This window comes from Rhinopithecus bieti, unplaced genomic scaffold (genome assembly GCF_001698545.2).
Source record: "Rhinopithecus bieti isolate Rb0 unplaced genomic scaffold, ASM169854v2 scaffold_33664, whole genome shotgun sequence".
Classification (NCBI taxonomy): domain Eukaryota; kingdom Metazoa; phylum Chordata; class Mammalia; order Primates; family Cercopithecidae; genus Rhinopithecus; species Rhinopithecus bieti.
The window spans coordinates 1,345,880-1,353,154 of record NW_016814733.1 but is presented as its reverse complement, the minus strand read 5'-3'; the positions used below and the strand labels follow the sequence as shown (position 1 = coordinate 1,353,154).

Sequence of the window (7,275 nt, the reverse complement as noted above, 5' to 3'; positions counted from 1 at the left end):
CAAAAAAAAAAAAAAAAAAAAAAAAAGAAGAAGAAGAAGAGGAGGAGGCCTGGTGTGGTGGCTCACACCTGTGATCCCAGCACTTTGGGAAGCCAAAGCAGGAGGATCACTTGAGGTCAGGAGTTTGAGACCAGCCTGGCCAACATGGCGAAACCCCATCGCTACTAAAAATACAAAAATTAGTTGGGGCTGGTGGTGCTCACCTGTAATCCCAGCTACTTAGGAGGCTGAGCAAGTGAATCACTTGAACCTGGAGGTTGAGGTTGCAGTGAGCCAAGACTGTTCCACTGCACTCCAGCCTGGGCGACAGAACAAGATTCCGTCAAAAAAAAAAAAAAAAAAAAAAAAATAAAATAAAAAAAAAAAAAAAGACATAAAGGTCTGGGACCTGCAAATAATTTACCTAAAATGATGAATGGAGTTCAAATATGAAGTAACATTTTTGGAAAGCAAATTATAAACTTGTGAGTAAGATACATTAACAAACAAACAAACAAAAATACCTCTTGCTGCCCAGTCTTGGAATTGGAAAATAGAATTGGACAAAATATCAGAGATATCCTCTAAAACTTGGATTATACACACATTCCTTTTCCTTGACTATCTGATCTGATGGAACAGGATGCTAAGTCAAATTTACTCCTTTTGGGAAACCAATATATGAGGAGACAAAGTCAAAGTTTTATATGGTATTTAGGGAAGTCCTTTACTTTTTATTTCATTTATTTTTTATAGTCTCATTTTGGAGTGGACAGCTACTGGGATGAATTGAAGAATTCTGAGTAGAATGTTTTAGACTCATCAGCAACTTCTTGGTTGTTCCTAATAGAGGACTATCCTTTGACACACTCACAGTAGACACATTAAGATCATAGAATTACAGTAGGATAGCCTGGAAAGCTCTTTAGAAATGGAATCATCCGACCTTCCCAGATGAGGAAATGGGGATTTGGAGTGGTTCATGGTTTGTAACCCAATATTCCCCAGATGTCCTTCAGAACATGGCCAATTTGGAGTTCTGGGTTAATAAAAGTGCTTTTGTGAACTCAAGGACAACCCACACATACCCCTAATAAATGAAGGCATCTCTCATCAGAATCATAGGCACACCTTGAGATCTGGGGAGAGCACTGAGCTGGGAGTTGGTGGATTGGTGTTCTAGTTCCCCATGACCATCCCCAGCTGAGTGACCAGGAGACTCATCTGCCACAGGAGGCAGTGGAGAGAAGACCCCTGTTCTCTCCCACTCTAACATCCCCCATGTCTCAGTTCCTGCCTGGGGTGACAGGTACAGTTTCCAGTGCACAGTCTAAGGCCTCAGGACTTTATCCAGGGGTCTTTGCTACAGACTGGTTTGTTCTATAGAGCAGAGATTGGATATACAAATGAACAATTGATGGTTCATTTATAAAAACAAAACACTGACCCACAACCTGTAGCCACCTGCCCAGGAAACCAATCGCTTATCTACAATAATCAGCCTGGGAAGCCAGCCTGCTGTAAGCCAGGTTTATGGGAAGTCAGATTACCATCTCTAGTAACAATCCAGGAAGTCAAACAATAGCTTCCATAACAATCAGCCCCAAATGGCCAAGACTTGATTAATAACTGATAGCCTCTCTAATTTTTGTCCCTACTTCCAACTTAGTACCAATTACAGCCCACCATGCACCCCTAACCAATCCCATAGGATGCCCTGTTCCCGACACCAGCAGCCTCCAATCAGGGCACATCTAAAGCCTTTCCCCTACCTTTTATCCCAACAATAAAGCTCTTCCACTCCTCTGCCTGCCTTTAGGTCACTGCCACGTGCAAGTGACAATGGCTGACTCCCTTGTTGAAGCAAGCTCTGAACAAATAGCCTTTGCTGTTCTCATTTGGTTGATCTTTGCCTCTTTCCACCCAGCAGTAATGCAGGGATGAGACTAGAATGCTGGGCTTCGTCCACCCCAACCTTCCTCTTGGCCCCTGAGGGTTCCAGTAAGGAGATCAGAAGCCAGAGACATGTGGGCACACAAAGACCCCTCCCTCCCACACCAAGACCCACCCATTCCCAGCCTTCAAATCTTGTTTTGTGTGGTCTCCCCAGTGACTAACATCAATGTTATCGATAATGACTGAAAAAAGACAGTATTCATGGAATAGAAAATCTGTGTAACTTCAGCTTGGGTCTTGCTGCTGGCAGTGTACTTAGATGTACGTTTTCAGTTAGTTTTGTCACCAATGAGCTAGAAAATTGCAGCGTTGGGTTAGGTCATTGGAGTTGGGTCAAGATTCTCTTTGAGAGCAATTGAGTATGAAATCTGTTCCAATTTGCTCAGACCCAGGTAATTTTTTTTTCAACTTGCTTTTGCTGATAATAAGTAATTTAATATTTGACAGCAGGGGGATGTGAAAATGTAAAAAAAGATGTATTAAAAAAAGTAGACTGGGCACAGTGGCTCATGCCTATAATCCCACCAACTTGGGAGGCTGAGGCTGGTGGATTGCTTGAACCCAGGAGTTTGAGACTAGTCTGGACAACATAGAGAGACCCTGTCTCTACAAAAAATAAACACAAAGTATCCTAGTGTCATGGCATGCACCTGTAGTCCTAGTACTCAGGAGGCTGAGGTGGGAGGATTGCTTGAGCTCAGGAGATTGAGGCTGCAGTGAGGCAAGATCGTGCCATTGCACTCCAGCCTGGGTAACAGAGCAAGACCCTGTCTTGAGAAAACAGAAAACAAAACAAAAACAAAAACCAAAAAAACCCGTTTATTTACACAGTGGTCATTGAACTCCTCCTGCCTGCTAGACTCATGACTTACTATCAAATTAGATTTTCATCATGTCTATGAAAGCACAAGTTTATGCAGATGCAGTTGGGTCATTGTTATCATTTTCTTTTCACATCTTCTTTTCTGTAGTTAAAAATTGATTGATTGACAGAGTGTTGGATGAGAAAAATGCCTCGAGTGTTGGTTTTTTTGTTCTAGGTTTTTTTTGTGTGTGTGTGAGTTTGACCACCTGCATCTTCATTTTCAGGGATGCTTATTATAAAAGTACAGTTCACCGGGCCTCGCTCAGGTCCACGGAATTGGAATTCTGGGGGATGGAATCTGCATTTTCTTTTTCAGGCTCCTCATGTGAGTTCATGAACTCAGTCTATGGGTTTTATACCACACGGCTTCTGTGTTATTGGATGGAGAGGGATTCTATTATGGATGAAAAAAACTCAGAAAAGGAGGTTAAGTGGCCCACTAAAGGTCACAGAATCAGTTAATAGGTGGTTGTAACACACAAAACCCAAGGAGTAGAATGATAAAGTGATTTGGATCTGTAAGACTCTCTGAGGCTTTGGGTCAAGTGCCTAGTATTTGCAACTCATAAAGTAAATCACTTAATAAAACAAGATACTGTTCTCAATCAAAAGCTCATTGAATGAGGTGGAAAACCTGGTGTTATTTCTGGAGCTTTGGTTTATCTGGGTGTGGCTCTTGGGCAGTGAGGTGCTAGGGTCTTAGAAACCTGGGCTCCAACGCGGATCCTCATTCAGGCAGGCTTTCTTAACTGAATGAAGGAACCAGGACCTCTGGTTGTCCTGTTCATAAAGCAGTCAGAATAATGCCTCTCCCTTTCCAAAGAGAGTCAAGGCAGTTATAGCATCTTTGAGCAGAGGCTTCAACAACATCAGTTTCCCCTGTGGTCTGGGGGATTCTGTGGAGGTTTAAGCCGTAGCAACCCCCTCCCCGTTTTGGGGAAGTAACCGAATCAGGAAGACTGTTTTAATCAGAATGATGCCCCCTCTTCCTTCCTCTTCTGTTTATGGTATTTGACTTTAATTAATTAATTTGTGACGGGGTTTCTCTCTGTTGCCCAGGTTGGAGAGCAGTGGTTCACTGCAATCTCTACCTCCCAGGCTCAAGCTATTCTCCCACCTCAGCCTCCCAAGTAGCTGGGACTACAGCTGCACACTAGCACGCCTGGCTAATTTTTGAATCTTTTGTAGAGAAGGGGTTTCACCATGTTGCCCAGGCTGGTCTCCAACTCCTGACCTCAAGCAATCCTCCTGCCTCAGCCTCCCAAAGTGCTGGGATTACAGTCATGAACCACCGCACTGTGCCAACTTTATTTTATTTTATTGCAATCACTTTTCAGGGCCAATGACCTTCTCTGGGAGAGTGGGGAGGGAGCTGAAAGGAAACACCTTGGGTGGGCTGCCTGCTGAGTTGAGGTGTTGTTTCCTTTCCAAAGCAGCCAGCAGTTGCTGCCATATCACTGCACCCTGTAAGAGTGACCCCTGGCAGTTCAGAGTCCAAGTCCCAGGCTGGACTGGTCCCTGACCCTACACTTCCCACACTGCCATTCCAATGAACACAGTATCAATGGCTAAATCCAAGCCTTTCCACAAACAGAAAATAGGTAAGATGAACACTGCATTTATGTAGAACCTGCACTTTATTTAACAATAATTGTTTTTTGTAAACTGTAGTATATCCAGAGAGAGAAACTTCTTGGGTCCTTCTTGCCTGTTTCATGTACTCTGGGTTAGAAAGCCACGTCTGCCCAAATAAGGCAGATCTCTCTCCCCATCTGCAATGCTCCAGTGCATTTGGTGCTCACCTACCACAGATCACATGTGCTATACAATTGAGTCCTAATGAAGGCTTCTTGCTCCCCGATTACTGCTGACAGCCCCTTCAAAGAAGCAGGGTTTGTGCTGCTCCCTGTCATTCCCCTTACCCTGGTTCTGCAGATTCTTTTCCACCGTTTTCATGCTGTTCTGGCTGAAGCAGGCTCTCATGGGCCGGGCTGTTTCTTTTTAAGTCTGTGACTGAACTTGCTCAAAGTTCCACATCTGAAGTCTTTTTTGTGGGGTGGACTAGGAGGCATTACTCCCTTCCAAAGTATTCTGAGAAATACTAGCCACTGATTACTTATTAATAACCTGCCCAGTGCTGCAGCTCTGTGCTCTGACCCATGCCGACTGCTCGGTCAGCATTTTGGCCCCTGGAATTCTTGACTGCACTGTGGTGAAGAGAGGCTAAACACAAAGCAAAACAAATAGAAGAAGCCAAAGTTTCTTTACTCATTCAAGCACAGTTGAAATTTAGAAAACACAGATGAGCTGAAAGGAGAGAGGATCTCGCTGCAGAAATAGAAACATCAACATTTTGGTCCACATCACAGGAGACCCTGAGGAACCTGCCGTCTGCTTTTTCCACATAACATGACTTCTTGAGCATATTTTCAAGCCATTCTCTTATTTTTAAAATACATTAGTATCCCATTATATAGACATATTGTATATATCTGAGGGCTATTGGACAGCATAGTTTGTTTCTGAATGTTTGGTATTATAAACAATAGTAGGGTGAGCACCCTGTGGCTGTCTGCTTGCAGCAGGAGGGCTGTTTTCAATGTCTTTGTGGTTGGATTACATCTGAGCTGAAAACAGATTTCCCCTCTAGGCAGCAGGAACCTAGTGGGCATGTCATGATGTTTTCAGGTCACCAGGAAGCATCTTCCTGGCTGCCCCAGCCCAAAGGTGACCTGCTTAACCCCTTGAGCTCACCTTCAAGGACTGCACTTTCTCATTCTCACAGTGATTCCTGACCACACATCAAAGGAGGTAGGAAGGGCAAGCATTACTGTTATTTTTAGGAGGAGGGAGCAGACACACACTAACTGAGGTGTACTTGATGGTCTCCATCTGATGTGGTGTGGCTGTGTCCCCACCCAAATTGCATCTTGAATTGTAGCTCCCATAATTTCCACATGTTGTGAGAAGAACCTGGTGGGATGTAATTGAATCATGGGGGCAGTTTCTCCCGTATGTTTTCGTGGTAGTAATTCTCGTGAGATCTGATGATTCTATAAGGGATCTCCCCTTTCACTTGGCTCTCATTCTGTCTTGTCTGCTGCCATGTAGGACGTGCCTTTTGCCTTCCACTGTGATTGTGAGGCCCCCTCAGCTGTGTGGAACTGTGAGTCCATTAAACCTCTTTTTCTTCATAAATTACCCAATCTTGAGTATGTCTTTATTAGCAGCATGAAAATGGACTGATACGCCATCCATGCACAGGTGAAACTTGTCTTATAACTTGTCTGCTTCTTCTTCCAACTGGATCCCCTTTCTCACCTGTGACCTGAGTTCAAGCCTGTCGCTGCCAATAAGGTCCTGTTGCCATCCCTCACCTGGGAGTGATAAGGGAGGTCATTCATTATGTCACATCTGTCAACTTTTTTTGGCTCTGTGAGCTCCTCAACCACTCAGTGCCACAGGCATTGATGACTCCAGTAGAAGCTAAGTGACTGCCAATCTTTCAAATGGATTTTGGGATAGAATGATCACCAGTAGTCTTGTAGGTGACGGGTCTGTAATGGCTTCTTTTGGGTTTCCTAGGTGAAAAGTAGGCTTTCGAAAGACTTCTCTGTACACTTGGATGCCACTTTTTCTTCTTTACTTCATTGTAAATGTTTCTACCCCTTTCCAGAATCAAATTTGCTATCTACATCCTGGCATGGGGAGGCCATTTCAGCATGGGGCACAGGTCCTCACATGGCATTGGTAGACAGACACTTGGCCCTGCAGTTTGGGTTTTATTTGTTTATTTATTTATTTATTTATTTATTTATTCATTTATTTATTTGAGATGGAGTCTCGCTCAGTTGCCAGGCTGGAGTGCAGTGGTGTGATCTCAGCTCACTGCAACCTCTGCCTCCCTGGTTCAGGCAACTCTCCTGCCTCAGCCTCCCGAGTAGCTGGGACTACAGGCGCCTGCCAACATGCCCAGCTATTTTTTAAAAAATATTTTTAATAGAGATGGGGTTTCACCATGTTTGTCAGGCTGGTTTCGAACTCCTGACCTCATGATCTGCCTGCCTTGGCCTCCCAAAGTGCTGGGATTACAGGGATGAGTTACTGCCCCCCCAGCCAAGTTTGGGTTTTAAAATCGCTAAGTTAGTGGTACAATTCTGTGCAGGAAACAATCTCACTGGTGGTTTGGCTCTAAGCTGTCGAATTACCAGAGCACTTGGCTGGTTACTTTGGGGTCTGTAAGGAGAGAGGGTCCCTGCGGTCGTTCCAGTCCATGTGTAGAGTTCACCTGTGTTCTGTGTTTATCACCCACATATTAAGTTTGTGTGTTACCAAGATGACCTCCTCAACAATAAAAAAAAGAAGCATTTCAAAACTTTTAATAACTTTCAATCTAGCAATTCAATTTCTAGGGATCTATTATTTAGAAATTAATCACAAACCACTAAATAAGTATATTCAAGGGTGCGCATGGT

General features: G+C 43.9%; 1 long non-coding RNA gene across 1 annotated transcript in view; it reads right to left on the bottom strand.

The window, feature by feature from the left end:
* Positions 1-4,845, bottom strand: part of LOC108515170 (uncharacterized) — a 12,909-nt gene extending 8,064 nt beyond the window's left edge. The window contains exon 1 of the long non-coding RNA XR_001881439.1: positions 4,723-4,845. This is a non-coding gene — a long non-coding RNA (uncharacterized LOC108515170). The remainder of the gene's footprint in view (positions 1-4,722) is intronic.
* Positions 4,846-7,275: the final 2,430 nt, after the last annotated feature.